The sequence below is a fragment of the Heterocephalus glaber genome, unplaced genomic scaffold (assembly GCF_053883595.1).
Source record: "Heterocephalus glaber isolate CG9 unplaced genomic scaffold, H.glaber_assembly_v1.0 deba00000942, whole genome shotgun sequence".
In the NCBI taxonomy this organism is placed as follows: domain Eukaryota; kingdom Metazoa; phylum Chordata; class Mammalia; order Rodentia; family Bathyergidae; genus Heterocephalus; species Heterocephalus glaber.
In genome coordinates this window covers 1,542,690-1,558,973 of record NW_028258174.1, presented here as the reverse complement: position 1 = coordinate 1,558,973, position 16,284 = coordinate 1,542,690, and the positions used below count along the sequence as shown (strand labels likewise).

General features: G+C 37.7%; 1 long non-coding RNA gene across 1 annotated transcript in view; it reads left to right on the top strand.

The window, feature by feature from the left end:
* The window catches only part of LOC110344060 (uncharacterized), a 115,993-nt gene that overhangs the window by 9,663 nt on the left and 90,046 nt on the right, over positions 1–16,284 (top strand). The window contains exons 3-4 of the long non-coding RNA XR_015450330.1: positions 6,044–6,136; positions 8,486–8,588. This is a non-coding gene — a long non-coding RNA (uncharacterized LOC110344060). The remainder of the gene's footprint in view (positions 1–6,043; positions 6,137–8,485; positions 8,589–16,284) is intronic.

The window sequence follows — 16,284 nt, the reverse complement described above, 5'->3', positions numbered from 1 at the left end:
GTGTGCTGGACAGCCAGAGGACCCAGGACATAGTGGCCGACCTGAGGAAGATGGACGCCTCAGCACAAGAAGGATCAAGGATGCAGAACCAGTCGAAGGTCAAACACCTGGAAGCTCACTGTGGGGTCGCCGGTGTAAGTCTGCATTGCAACCCTGAAGATTCACTCCAAAGGCAAAGATTGGAACTCTTCCAAAATGGGGAGACTTTGTTCTTTTTTACTTCTGTCCAGGCTACAAGCCTATTGGTCGGTGGTACCCACATCCAGGGTGTCCTCCCTCCTTAGTTTGCTGGTATACATGTCAGTCATCCACACACACACCCAAAACTTCACTAATCTGCTAGGCACTTCCTACTGGAGTCAAGTGAACATATCACAGTTAATGATCACAGTAACCTTTTGGGGGTTAATTATTTTACAAACATAATTTCCTGGAGGTCTGTCCAAATTGTTGGAAGTTTCAATAGTTTATTGTCATTTATTACTGAATTAAATTCAATGGTATGTATGTGATTCCAGTTTAAACCTTTTAAACCAATACTAGAGACTAAGAATTCAGTAGAAATTGTCTTAGAATAAGAGCTTGTCAGTTCAGTGACTTTGGTTAGCAACCAGACTTTTTGAGAACACAATAAAAGAAAAGGGAGAGATATCATCTCAGAATCTCCCTTCATAGAAGAAGGAATTTTATTCCAAGATAGTTTAAATGCCTAAGGGCAGTCAGTTGTTTTCTTCTGAGCCAATGTTACTAACTGCCCTCTGGCCACTTGAATAAATGGCTCAGTTTAATATTTTGTTTTGCAAATGGTGTGCTGGCCTTTTAACAGGATTAAAGCTGCATAACTTATTTCTACTTAGAACCATGAAAAAAACTGGTAACCCCTGCACTGCCTCACCCAACTGTGCCACTTCTGATGTTCAATTTGGCCTTACCTCTTGTCCTTTTTGACATCTTTTCCTGGGAGTTCCCAGTTGTAATATGGCTCCTTGGGCCCAGGATGTCTGGTCATAGTTTACTAAGTGGATAAGGCTCCAACCTCAGGCTTTGAAGTCTCCTAGACTACAAATTTTGACTGAAATTCCTATGGTAAGAATTATAAATATTTTTTTTCTATTATAGATACTGGTCAGCATGTTTTATACATACATTTATTCATCATAATCTAATCATTCACAGTCACAATATGAATCATAATTTAAACTGCTGACCTCAGTGCAATCTCATAAAAATTCAGAACATTCTGAAATTTGCAAATGAAATTAAATCCAGTGATGAACACAGAAAACAAATAGCATCTTTTTCCTCTAAGGAAATGAGGCAAGCTCATTGCCACACCTAAAGAATACCTCTGGGACAAACATGGGAGATAAAGAGATAAAAAGTCCCTTTGTGCCAAGAACTGTGCTCAGTGCTTTGCATATCAACTCTGTAAATACATATAAGAGAACAGGTTTAAGAGATCCCTCTAGAAGTAGGTATTGGGACTGAGTTTCAAGCCAGGTATGGCCTGATCTAAAAGCCCTGCTTTTCACCATACACATATTCTGCAGGAGGCCACAATCTGGAAGAATTAGTCTCTGCACTCTTTTGCAAATCAATCACACATTGTGCCAGTATTAGAAGTTTTTCAGTTGCCAGGAGTAGACACTAAGCTAATAGACGTAAACAAAATGGTATTTTTTTTGTCTCTCATGAAAAAGAAGGGCAGGGATATGGTCGGGCTCTCCACCAGGGCTCATCAGTCTCCTCGTATCCTGCATTGGCCTCTTTTCCACATCAAGCACTTGGCTGTCAGTACCTCTGTCAGCCACACATCTGGGACCTGAGTAGCAAAGAGCCCTCTCTTCCAACTCAGCTGTAGCTGGGTAAAATTGGGGGCAGCTCTTCTACTTTGAATCATGTTCTGATCCCTGGCTTGATCACTGATGATAGCGATATGCTTACTGGATACTCAAGTCATATGACCCCCTCAGGTTTGAGGACACAGTTGATTTCCAGAGATGGTAGGAAGACAGGTAGGACCATAAACAGTGGGTGCATCAATTAATGTAAAGATTTGACTGGCCCAGACTAAATATTTTGGATGATGTGCACACTTGCTTTTCAGATGGTGGATATTGTGGATCTCATTATAGATAAGAAAGTCATGAGCTTTAGGAAAGCTCTGGCTGCTGAGAGTGAGTCTCCCAGGACAGCACCTTCATGGGCCCCTATGTTTCAAACTCTTTCTTCAATAAGTGCTTTGCTCATCAGCTCAGGGGGATTTATACACAGTAAACACACTCACCCAAGGCTATTGTGCAAATCATTTAGTTTGCAGTAAAGGAAATAAATTCTGGTCACCAGACTGCTTGTACCTACCTTCAAGCTAACCAGAAGGATGAATAATTCAATAGGATGTTCTGTGATAAGCAGGGAAGATGAAGGAATCAAAAGGCAAGGACAAGACACAATAACTTTTCCTCGCTTCTCAAAGGGCACAAATTGCCAGCATGCAGCAGCATCCCAGCCCGTGTTTGTCCCCTTTCTCTCCCCCCACCCCACTTCCTCACTATCTTTGATCTCTGGTCTCTGGTCTTGTTGCAGTACAGTTTTACCACTGGCCACTAAATTCTTGCTGTGTGTGCTTATTTATGGATATTCCATGCAGTTATCTCTTTGTTAACTTGATTAGGTAAAGGCTTGATTTTTGCAAAAGTTTCTGAAACAACAAAATCCTGGTTTCCTTCCCCAAGACTGCTCTTACTACATAATAACAACAGGAATCATTAATGAATGTTTAGCAGATGGTAGCACTCTTCTTTTAGTGCTAGGGATCAAACCCAGGGCTTCCTATATGCTAAACAAGTCTTCTCCTACTGAGCTACATCCCTAGCCCCATACTAGAGCTTTTTTTGTTTCTAAGGCAATATTTACAACTTTTCAATTGAAATTTTTAAATATAATTTTTGTTTTGATAAGGAAATATATGTATGTTTTAAAAAGTTAAATAGGTCTTTAAGCCTTATTGTGAAAAGTTCTTTTCATCTTTTCCCACCCCTGATTCCTAAGACCTAGAAGCAAACACTTTCAACATTTTAACATTTTTGTGGACTATTTTTCTCTGAATTTCCTAGTGACAGACTTATACTGCTCTTTCTCTTTTTTTTTTTTTGGTACCGGGGGTCAAACTTGGGACCTTGCGCTTGCAAGGCAGGTGGCAGAACCACTGAGCTAAATCCCCGACCCAGCTCTTTCTTGATAAATGAATTTAGGTATTGGCTAAATTCTACAGAGATCGGGGTCTTAGCTCTTTTGCAGCTTCTGTTTCTACATAATTCCCTTCAATTTGATCTGTCAGATAATTGGCACATATTTTCTTAATTAAATCATCACTTAAAGCTATAAGAATGTTATATGCAAATAGTAAATATAGCTATTTTTTTCTGTATATTTTTCCTATAGATTATTAGCAGCTCCTACCCTCTAGTAGCATTATTTTATTTTTCCCCTTTTCATTAGTATACGTTCATGATATACAATTGGTATATCTAGATATTGCATCATGATCTTTTTTACTTCCCCTTCATTTTCTCTCCCCCTCTTCTTCCTCCCATCTTCCTCCATCCTCAGTTCTTCTCATCTCTATATAGTCTGTCTCCCCTTTTCTATATGTCTTTTATTTTGCTCTTTAAATTATTTATACTTTGGTTTTCTCATATAAGTTAAATTATGCAATATTTAATCTTCTGTGTTTGATTTAGTTCACTTAGCATTACGGTTCCAAGGTGCACCCATTTTCTAACAAATGACTCAAATTTAACCTTTATGGCAGAAAGGTGCTTCTACTACTCTGAATAGTGGTATAAATACCACATTCTTTGTCCATTCATTTGTTAATGCAAATATAGGCTGCTTCCAAGATTTAACTATTATGAGTTGTGCTGCTATAATCATGGGTATGCATGTATCACTGTGATATGATGTCTTTAACTCTTTTGGGAGATACCTAAAAGGAGAACAGCTGAGTGGAATGGAATTTCCAGTTTTAGTTTTCTGAGAAAATTCTGTACTGATTTTTATACTGGTTGTGCTAGCTTACATTCCTACTAACAATGTAGAAGAGTTCCTTTTTCCCCTGCAGCCTCACCAGCATTTTTTATTATTTGATTTCTTAGTAATGGCCATTCTTTCTGGAATAAGATGAAATCTCAGTGTTGTTTTGATTTGCAATTCTCTAATGACCATAGATGCTGTACATTTTTTCATGTATTTATTCACCATTTGTACTTTTTCTTTTCAGCATTATTTCATGTACTTTATTGCCTATTTGTACTTCATCTCTTGAGAAGTGTCTATTTATTTTAATTGTCCATTATTTGATGAGGTCTTTTATTTTGGGAGGCCTAATTTTTTGAATTCTTTATATATTCTAAATATTAGTCCTCTCTTTGAGGCATAGCTGTCAAATTTTTTTTCCCACTCTGTAGGTTGTCTCTTCACTCTGTTAGTTGTTTATTTTGCTGTACAGAAGCTTTTAAATTTGATAGGATCAAATTTTGATTCTTGGTGTTATTTCCTGTGCAATTGGGATTCCATTTAGTAAGTCCTTGCTTATGCCTATGTCTTTTAAGAGTTTTACCTTATTTATCTTCTAGCAGATTAAGTGTTTAGATTTTAATATCTAGATTTTTAAATCTAGTTTGATTTGATTTTAGTACAGGTTGAGATATATGGGTCTAGATTCATTCTTCTGCATGTGGATGACCAGTATTCCCAGCATCATTTATTAAAGAGGCTGTCTTTTCTCCAGCATATGCTTTTAGCCAATTTGTCAATGATCAGATAGCTGAATGTGCCTGGGGTTGTTTCTGCATCTTCAATTCTGTTCCATTATCCACATATGTGTTTTTGTGCCAGTATCTTACTGTTTTCATTACTGTAGCTTTATAGTATAACTTGAAATCTGAGGTCATGATGCCTCCTGCTTTGCTCTTTTTGCCCAGGATTGCTTTTGCTATTCTGGGTCTCTTCTGGTTCCATATTAATTTTAGTACTTTTTTGTAGTTCTGTAAAGAATGGTGTTGGTATTTTGATTGGCATTGTATTAAATCTAAATATCATTTTTGGTAACGTGACCATTTTTGCCAATATTCGCACTGCCTATCTATGAAAAGGGAATATTTTTCCATTTTCTTTTTTTTTTTTTCATACTGGGGATCGAACTTGGGTCCTTGCACTTGCACAACAGGTGGTGAAACCACTGAGCTAAATGCCCGGCCCGACTTCTTCCTTTTCTATGAATATTTCTTTTATTTTTTTTTCCTCTTGCTTTATTGCTCTGGCTAAAGTTGTGAGTATTATATTGAACAGGAGTGGAAAAGGGGACACCCTTCTCTTGTTCCTGATTTTAGAGGAAATGCTTTTGGTTTTTCCCTATTTAGTATGATGTTGGTAGTGTGTTTGTCATAGATGGCTTTTATCACTTTCTTTTCAAACCCAGCTGCCATGCAGGGAGAGGCTATGTAGGTGATTAGATGGACAGCTCCAGCTGATGTCCTTTATTTTGATGTAAGCCACAAATATTTATTCCTACTTTGATTTTTCACTGTTAACTTTGCTTCTGGTTATCTTTGGTGATTGAAATTTTATGATTTGCCATGGGCCCATCAATTGTGAACTATTTCAGTTCTGATAAATATTAATCTTGTAATAACCTCCTTAGTTCCTTTTTTTCCTCCCTGGAATTCCTATTAGTTGGATATAGAGCTCTTGGATTGTCCCTAATTTTCTTATCTTTAAAAAATTTCCATTTTTGTGGGAAAATACATTAAATTTTATCTTCTAATTTGTTATTTAATGTCTTTTCAATTTTGCAATCATAATTTAAATATCTAAGGGTGATTTCTTGTTTTCTCAGAGCATTATGTTTTTGTTTTAGGCATAAATTATATTTCTTATTTATCTGAGGATATTTGTGATACTGTTTTGAAATTTTTTTCTTACTCTCTGTAATATCTATTTTCTAAAGATTTTAAAAATTTTCATTCATTCATTCATTTAGGTTTTTTGATACAGGGTCTCACTACATAGCCCAGGCTGACCTCCAATTTGAAGCAATTCTCCTGCGCGAGACTCCCAAGTGCTGGAATTACAGGTGTGTACCACCTCGCTCAGCTTTTATTTGTTTCTTGATTTTTCTCTGTCTTCTTAGTAGTGGTTCTACTCAAGCATTCTAGTAATTCTCAGATAGTCAAGACATAGTATTGAAAAGCTGATCTGAAATTCTAGGCATGAGAGAGGGGGAGGAGACTAATTTGGCTAGTGCAATTCTCTACAGAGAAATGCAGCAAACAAAATTTTTTGTTTTGTTTTGAGAAATTCTAAATGCCAATATCTGTAGGTATGTATCTTTTTTTTATTCATTAAGTTTATAGGTACATTTTAGGTATACAGTATGATGACATTCATCATTGGGAATTTGTACCTTTACGTGATATATCTTGGTTCTTATTTTTTCCCCATTCCTCTGGCCTCCCTTCAACCCCCTCCACCCCTTCCTATTTACAAAGACTGTTTCTATTTTTTCCTCTTCTCATATTTTTTCCTTTCCCCTACCCCTCCCAGTTCTCCTTTACACCTTTTCTTCCTATGTCACATTATCTATTATACATTTTGATCCTTATTTACACTTTCAGTTTCTCACACCAGAGAAACTATTCGGTATTTACACATGTGTGTCCTATTTATTTCACTTAAGTGTTAGGCCTCAATGTGCATCCATTTAGCTATAAATGTCTCTAGTTTGTCACTCTTCATGGCTAAGTATTACTCCATGTAGGTACATATCTTAAGTTTATCAGTCTACTTGATCTATCAAGAAGTAATAGTTTAGATTAAGTATAAGTCAGAGTGAATCCATCAGCCATAACCAGACCCAAGGAAAATTGTAAGTAGGAGCATTTACTCTGAGGCCCTCTTAGTTTCCCTTTTAGGATGCATCTCTTTACTATTTACCACTCTTATGTTTTATCTGATGTTCAAGGCCTCTAAGAAGTCTTTCCACCAGATCTTGCTCTCACCATGCTCAAATGAAAACCAGTATGTGATAAAGATGCAAATTCAATAGAGGACAGGATGACAAATGGGTCTCCATAGCCAAAAGAAGACTAAAAATCATGGCATTTTAGGCACCACAATAGGCAAAGAGCTGGTAATATGTTCATATTTACTCTGGTCCCAATAGAGAGTTGGGATAGTAAACAAAGGGAAGTACCAAATATCCAGAAGTTCTTCTGAGACCTCTATGACAGCCTTCCAAAACCTCCTTGTGGATCTTTTCGGGATTTTTATTGGAAAGAAGTTTCCCCAGATTTAAAGTCAAATTCCAAGTCTTCTAAAAACCTTATTTGTCTAGTAATTCTGTTGGATGTGGAAGGGTATGTTTGCTGGGAAAGCAAACATACCCTTCAGCAGTGTGTAAATGGCTCTCTCAGACAATCCACTCAGATTAATTAGATCAATACCTTCTCACTAGAGAAGCAGAAACTCCTTAAGTTTTGCTGCTTAATTAAAAAAAAGAAAGACTCTTTATGAAAAATATGAACTGGGAAAGCCTTGTGTTCCTAAAGTGTTCTTGTAGGATGTTGTTAATTTAGTGCTGTTATGTGTAATCATTTTGCTATTGGTGACCTTTCACTACTACTTCATTTTTTTCATCTATGTAATAAAAAAATTCAGCAATGATGAGATTCTATATGGGGAACCTGAATAAATAGGGTTATGAGGCTAGGTGAGTGGCTCAGTATTGAGCACTGCATCCATGAGGCCCTTAGATTCTATCTCCAGTACTGAAAAAAAAATTAATTTTTTTTTTGGTACCGGGGAATGAACTCAGGACCTTTGTGCTTGCCAGGCAGGTGCAATGCCACTAAGCTATGTCAGCCCCTTATGTATTTTTTTGTGGCTACTCCATTGGGCTTATGTTAGATGTATGACCTACTTGTTTTAGGTTTGGTTTGGCTGAAGATTTACTGCAAGAGTGGATGATTCTCCCATATTAAACATGTCTTTGTTGGCTTCATTCATCTCCTTCCTTTCTGTTCCTCTTACATGTTCCTTTTCTACTTTTTTTTTTTTTTGTGATGCTGGGGATAGAACCTGGGACCTCATGTCTCACACATACTAAGCATGTACTCTATCACTGAGCTACACCTGCAGTCCCATTTCACTTCTTTGGTTTCAGCCTCCATTCAGATGACCCCTACTTCTGTGGACCACCTGGCTGACCAGCAGCAGTGACTTCTAGCTTAGGCCCAGAGACCTGGATGCAGAGTGCTGCAGAGATACTTGGGAGTTCAGCTGTACTGATGAGCTGTGGGGAAGAGGCAAGTTGTCTTTAATTATGTTGAGCCGCCATTTTTAAGTCAGATATATGCAAGCTCCCCCATGGAGTAGTTAGTAGGATTATGTGGTAGATTATGGGAAGGTTTCTTTTCTTTTCCAGAGGCCAGTAAATGTTTCCCTCCTTTCCTGCTTTCCATTCATGTTCTCCAAAGTGGAGAGCAAGTGCTGGGGCCTCAGAAAAGTCTTTGGAGCATGAGAAAAAAGTAAGAAAATGTTTATTTATATTTTATTTTTATTGCAAGTTCCAAAGGGATTTTGTTGTAGTGATATGCAATATTCAGTGTGTTTTCTGGCATTCTCCCTTGTGTAGAGTTAGCACTGTGGTGCCGCGTGTTAGGGTCACTGTTGGAGGCATCCTCAGAAAAGGGAAGGTCTCATTCCAGAGAGATGTCAGAGGCATCCTCTTGATGCTGTCCCTGCAGTTTGACCAGCTGTAGTTTGCATGGGCCCAATTTAATGGGTTTAGGGATTATGCTTTCTAATGTAAGTAAAATGTCCACTTTATGTATGGATAAGTAGCTAAAGATTCCTGCAAAGAAACTGGCTGGAAATTGAGCTAATAATGCAAGCTCAGGAAAGCATGACAGTGGCCAATGGGGCTGCTTCTCTAATCCTTGTCTGAACTCTTTGCCAGTCCACATCTTCCTGTCATGTAACTTCCTACAATAGTCTGCAGGGCATGGTGGAGCATACCTGTAATCCTAGGACTCTGGGAGGCTGAGGCAGGAGGATTGCAAGGTTGAGTCTAGGCTGGGCAGCTTAGTGAGACACTGTCCAAAGTAAAAAAATAAGAAAGGATTGGAGATGTAGCTCAGTGTACAGGCCTGGGTTCAATCTCCAGTACTACAAAAAACAAAACAAAACAAAACAACTCCAATCTCACTACTAATGCATTGGCCAATGATCTTTTTTCTTTCTGTATATGGCATTATTTTTATGTAATTCTATTTTCAGTTTCAGAGCTTGACCTTATCTAACATCACCCCAAATACCTCTTCTGCCTGTTTGCCAGTGTGACTAACAGCATATAGTATATGCTTTCAGCAGAGTGCCATGACATAGACACAGTGGTCATATATATATGGAGTGGGTGAGAAGTGTATCATTTATTTGTCTTACATTCCTTCAGAATCTTCAGCCTGGCAATAAGCTTTTGGGTAAGGTTTTCAGAGTCTTCTGCAGCCCACGGTGGAAGACACAAGAAGCCCTAACAGGTGGAGAGACAACTATAGCTATCTCTTTGCTGCTCCCCGGCAAGCTTCTGCTTTGCTTTTCCTTTTCCGTTTACTTCTAATATCATTATACTAGTGAGTCAGACCACACACCAGATATTGAACATTTGTTCTGAACAAGAGGGGAAAAACAGAGTAGAGAATCAGGAACAAATAACCCACTTGGGGTAAGGCAGCTGGCACACGTTTTAAGGGCAGAAGAAACACAATTCTTTTAAATAAAGTGTCAGTCCATAAAGGTAATTGGAACCTTGTTCCATTTTGTTTGTTTTTTCATATACACAAACCATATCCCAATCATATTTTTGAGAGAGCAAAGGCTATGTCTTTTTAAATATATTTTATCCCTGTATCATTCAGTACTTTTACTTAGTAAACACTCATAACACATTTGTTATTTATGATATCAATAGGATGGTATGCACAGCAGAATATGGACTCTCCAGAAAAGCAAAAGCAGGTTTGCATAATTCACAGATTGTATGATTATCTACAATAAAAACTTGAAAGAATTAATAAACATTTATTGGAATTGATCAAAAAATAGAGCCACATTGGTGGATTTGTATGTAATATGCCAGAGTGAGTTGATTTTCTGTAGAGGTTTACTGGTCTGAAATGATAGTTCCCAAAAGATATGTGCATACCCTAATGCTCAGAACCTGTAAATGTTACCTTATAATAGGAAGAGAATAAGTCTTACCTTATATAGCAAGATAGATGTTTCAGGTTTTTGGAGAGTCATTGGATTTAGTGGACCCTAAACCCAATGATGAGAGAGGTAGAGGAAGATTAGATGTGCACAGGAAAAGATGTGAAGACAACAGATTCTAGACAAGGTAACCCCTGGAAGCTGAAAGAGGCAAGGAAGAATTCTCCCTTAGAGCCTCCAGGGAAACTCTGTCTCAAAATAAAAAAGAAAAAGGAGTGGGGCTATAGCTCAGTGGTAAAGTGACTCTGGGTTTGCTCTCCTGTGCTGGGGTGGGGTGGGGTGGAGTGATGGTGGTGGTAGTGGTGTGTAAGAACCCAGAGAGCACATCCCTGCTGGATTTTATATTTCTAGTCTTTATAACTTGAGAGAATAGGTTTTTGCTCTTTTAAAGCTTGTGGAAATTTGTTATGGCAAGCTTAGAAAACTGAGTATATAGAACAGAGTAGGCATGTCCTCTGGGGCCAGAGCTCTTCAATTTTGGCCTCACAGGTTGCTAGCTGTGTGTTTTGGGGCACATTATTTAACATGACAGGGCCTGCTGTAAGGGTAGAGCATGTAGACCTGTGCCTGGCATATTGTGTCCATGGAATACTTGTTAGTTATTGTTATTGACATTATTAGTACTACAATTGCTGTTACCACTAGCGACAATTAGAAAGTACAACATGAAAAAGGTATTTAACATAGCAAGAATGAATGAAAAGTACTTGGGAATAAATACAGTCAAGCATTTATGTGCCAGATCATTCAGTTTGCTAAAAGATGTTAAAGAAGACCTAAATAAATGGAGAAATATATTATTTCCACGGATAAAACTGCTTATAAAGACATCAGTTAATCTATATTTTCAATGCCATTCTAATGAAAATTCTAACAATATTTTGTTTATTTTCCATTAAAAAAAACACTTGGCAAATTATTCAGAAATTCATGTGAGAGAGCAAATAGCTAAGGGTAGCCACTGCACAGCTGAAGAAAAAGATGCAATTGAACACTGGAATACTATACATAATGGAAATAGGAATTTGGTTGCAAACAATGACAAAGATAAATCCCATACACATAAGATTGAGCTAAAAAATATCAGAGACATACCCATTACATTCAATTTATATTTCTTTTACAAAGAAATTCTCTGATTATGGTATTTGCTTATTGGAAGAACCTTGATAGTCTTTTTTCAATGGTAAAAAATTTTTACCCACAACAATATAACCTGTGCCACAATCAGTAATTATTAAGACATGTAACAAACATGTATGTGTGGCATGTGGCCTTTCTAACTGCAAAATGGTTACAATTAAAGACCTATGTTTAACATGGCCATTAAAATGAAAATAGATTACCAAGTTCTATAGAAAGGGAAGGAAAATAAATACAGTAAAAATCTAAGCTAATGTGTTCATCCTGGCATATATGAATTTAGCTGTGAGCTTCTTGGTGTCAAGTAATGAAAGCATAGGTTATGGGATTTATACTATAGAATTCTCATTAATTGAAAAAAGAAGGATAATTTTAAAGTTTTAAAAATATATGTTAAAAAATCAGGGACAGAGATTTAGCTCAGTGGTGCTTCGCCTGGCTGGTAAGTTCAAGGTCCTGAGTTCTATTGCCGGTACCGGGGAAAAAAATCATACAGATAATTACAAAAGAAACACTGAGCCACATATTTAACAGTGGTTTCTGAAAGATAAATATTATTCATATAGGTAATGTATATGTTTTCCATCGATTAAAAACCTAGAACATAGTATTTAGCTTTCTCAGAGTAAAGTTTCTTTGGGGATGGAAGATGGGTATTGTACCAGTTAGGATCTCTGTAGTAAAGAGAAGGTAATTTGAGTTGATAAATGGAGTCTTTACAAAGGTGTGAGTAGGGTGTAGGGACACCATAAGGGATAGCACAGTACTGTGGGGCCAGTAATAGGGATATTGATATCCTTCCAGGCCTAAACGAGGTGGGAAGAAGGAGTTATTACCAGAATGAAACTTGGAGCCAGGCTGGTCCAGAGAAGGCTGTCTGACAGGAGTGGTGACATTTAGTCAAAGGTGAATCCATCTTGAAGTACCCCACAGAGAGCCAGGAAAATAAAGACCTTGAACTGTACACCACTCCATCTGATCTCTTGCTGGTGCTCTTCATGGGCTGAATTCAAATAGATGCTAAGGGCAGGTACAGGGAATCTATTCATGCTTATTAGCCTTCAGGTGCACCGAAAGCATGAGGGAAGGTCCATGGGAGCTATCCTGTCAAGAGGAAATATTAGAAACTTGGGGAATTTTATAAAGTTCACACTGTGCCCCCTTTTGATAAGCTTCTTTGGGTGGAGCAGAAGTCAATATGCCCTTTTGCCTTTTCCACCCAGACTTTGGCAGAGAATCACTACAGTGTGAGGAGAAATGATCATTATGTTAGCTGTATATAAGGAACAGAAAATGTTGAAAACCAGTGGTCTAGGAGAAAGGACACTACTGTTTCCTTTAAATGTTTTCTTTTCTCAAATGGACTTTGGATTAGAGCTGAGTCACAGTCCTGGAATAGAAAAGTTTGATGTAGAACCTGAAAGTGCTCCCTAAGCTTGGAAGATCAGGTGGGTTATGAGTCAGTGTTCAGAAGCAGAATCTGATAACCCTTGGACATAAGAGGTTACTTTTTCAGTGGTCTGGGGGAAACATATGTGGAAACAGATACACTGAGAGTCCCTGGGGACTATGTCTAGTGACCTGACATCTGAATATTGCTTTGACTGCTCATAGGCAAGAGCACCCCACGTGCAGCAGCTTAAAATCTGTGTGTCTGTGTAGCAGCAGTAATTATAATCACGGACGGGCAGACAAAGCCAACTGCATTGCCAATGAAGCCATTTAAAATATTGGAAAATATATTCTAGCATTTATGGAATCTCTGGCTTAATCTCCAATATTATGTGTTCTAATTTGAAAACCTATCATTTCTAAAAATGAAAATGAAGCCAAGTATAGAAGTGTAAAGAACTTTATATTTTTATACTTAAACTTTATACAAATCAAAATGTTTCTCGTTTTTGTACTAAAACAATATATTTTTTAAAAAACTTTATCATATGAACAGCAGACTGTTCAGTTCTAGTGCAGCATTAAGGAACAAATGAAATACATTGAATTTATGTTCTGTATTATATTTTGATGGTACCAGGGAAAGAAGTGTCAGGTTGAGAAAGTTATTAACTTTTTGGGTGTATTAAAACAACACTTGAAGGCAACTGACTTTAGGTAGGACAAAATAATCAGTACAGCCTATGATGTTACTTTAGTTTAAATCCAGGCTGCCCTGAAGCTCAAACAGAGATAAAGAGAATAGTGGGATGAATGTTTTCATTGAAGTCCTAACTTCAAATATTATGAAGACCTCAGGAGGTTATCCAATCTATTCCCAGTCTTTGGCAGAATTATAGTTGAACCAGCCCAGGCAAATGGCAGTCTATCCTTTTTCTAAAATTACCCACTCAAGAAATTTGATATAACTCATTCCACATCCTATCACTTCACTTTTCTTTAAGTCCTCAGGGGATATATGCTTACAATAATGAAGAGCATAGGACAGTGTGCACTCCCTTATAATGAAGGGGACAGTATTTATGATGATTTGTCAACAATACCAAATCAGATAACAGTCCCTGTTCCTTCTTCATCCACCCTCACAAATCATTTGCCTAAGTAGCCTTTCCTTGTCCTTTTGTCACTTTGCTTCTCTTGATTTTCTCTGTTCACCCCGGTTCAGAATCCCTGGTTGGTTTTATGCAGCATTATTTTTTCTTTGTTTTGTTTTTAGTTTTGCTTTTTGATGCAGGGTCTTGCTGTGTAGTCCAGGCTGGACTTGATCTTGAGATCCTCCTATTTCAGCCTCCTGAGTACCGGGATTAGAGAGTGCACCACCATACCTATGTCTCTCCAAGATTCTTTAATGCCCCAGGAATAGAAAGGCTGCCATGACAGGCCACAAGGGTGTTGTCAGCACCCCAGACAGTGGCTCATGAAGCAAAGCAAGTAATTCAGTAAGGGTACAGGTAGCCAAGAGCACTTTGATGACTTGTAATATCTTGGAGGGTCTTCATCAACTTATTCCCCTTCCCTTCCTAGCCTTCTCTATTTTGAAGTACATAGCTTTAGTTTCTTTCCGTACAGAAAGAGGAGCCCCATATCTCAGTAATCTATGGGACAGAGGAACTCAGGCCAAGGGGAGGTAAACCATGTATAGGCTTGCTGAGGTTAATGCATCACTTGTTCTGAGGTTCAAGGAACAAGTATAAAAGACAGTGGAACAATGGAGGAAGAGAAGAAGAGAAGGGAGGGGATAGACGGGAAAATGGGAGAGGGGAGGAAGGAAGAAGAGAGGGTCTTCCTTTCTTCTCTTGCAGATGCCTCAATTCATTATATTTCACAAAGGATCAATGGCCCCAAAATGTGTAGCTATAGCATTATGCCATTCTGTATGCCTCTTGTTTTTCTCATTAGGAAACATTTGCTCTACTTTAAATTCATTGAGTATTACCTGTGCAGTCTTGGCTAAGTCACCTAAAATCTCTACCTAATCTTGTGGTGAAAATTTCACAATACTTCTGAACATTCTATTTTAATTAATTAATTAATTAATTAGTTTTGGTTTTTGAGACAAGGTCTCACTATGTAATTGTGGCTGGTCTTGAACTCACTTTATAGCCCAGGCTGGCCTCAAACTTCCAGCGGTCCTCCTGCCTCAGCCTCCTGAGTGCTGGGATTACAGGCATGAGCCACCACATCCAGCACTTCTGAACATTTTAAATACACATATTTTTGGACCTATCAGCTCAAACATAAAAATGATCCAACAGATACATTTACACAAATGCAAATGACAGCATAGTATTACTCATTAAAAAAATAAAGATTAGAAACAATCTTAAAACCCATCAATAAAACTGTTTAAACAAATTATTAAGGGGCCAAAGGTGTAGCTCAGTGGTAGAACATTTGCCTAGCATTGCAAAAGGCCGTGGGTTCGATCTCCAGCACATTAGCCAACCAACCAAACAAACAAAAGTTTATCCTTCAAATACTATGAAACCATACAAAGAAGTCCACCATATACTGATATGAAAGGCCTGCTGAATACGTCCTTAAGAGAAAAGATCTAGGTTCAGAACAAAGAATATATTAAAGTGTTTATATAAAAAGAAGGAAGTATCTCCAGGAAGATGTGCTGGGAACAGGGGGTAGCTCTTGCTCCTGGGAAAGGAAACTGGATAGTTGGGGTAAGAGGTAGAGGGGAGTTTCTACCCGTATACGTACGGTGTAATGTATGTATCTTTGGGATGATATGAATGTGTCAACTGTATAAAACATGAGGATTGGGGCTGTAGTTCAGTGGTAGAGCACTTGCCTCGTGTGCATGAAGCTCTAGATTTGAGTCCCAACAGCACAATAAATGAATGAACTTCAGTACAAATGAAGTAAATTATCTGTGACTCAATTTCCATATAATCCTACCCATTTGATTATTTTAGAAATCAAATAAAATTATTTATGTAAAGATTCTTTGAAGGATATAAATATTCTTCACTTAGTGTTCACTTCTAGTGTTTTAATAATGTGTACCACCATGTCACATTCTCTGTGTACCTTCATATGCCTTAGGAATTTGAGAGTTTAAAACTGAACATTATAAAGTAAATTAAATACTTGTGACATATTTTAGAGTTTATCACTATATTATGGCTATCATACAAAAGAAACTTTATCCTTTGCTTCCAATCGCTCTCCTTGTCTTCATATTCAGCATAATTTTTGCCTTTTGGTAATTGGTACTTCATAGCTTCCTTGAAAGAAGGTGAGGCCTGCTCAGGATGGCTGGAAAGGGCCTAAGGAGATTAGTTAGTAACTTGTAGAAAACTGCAGTGTCTGATAAAAGAAGGGAAAACATTTGGAACATTAAAAAGG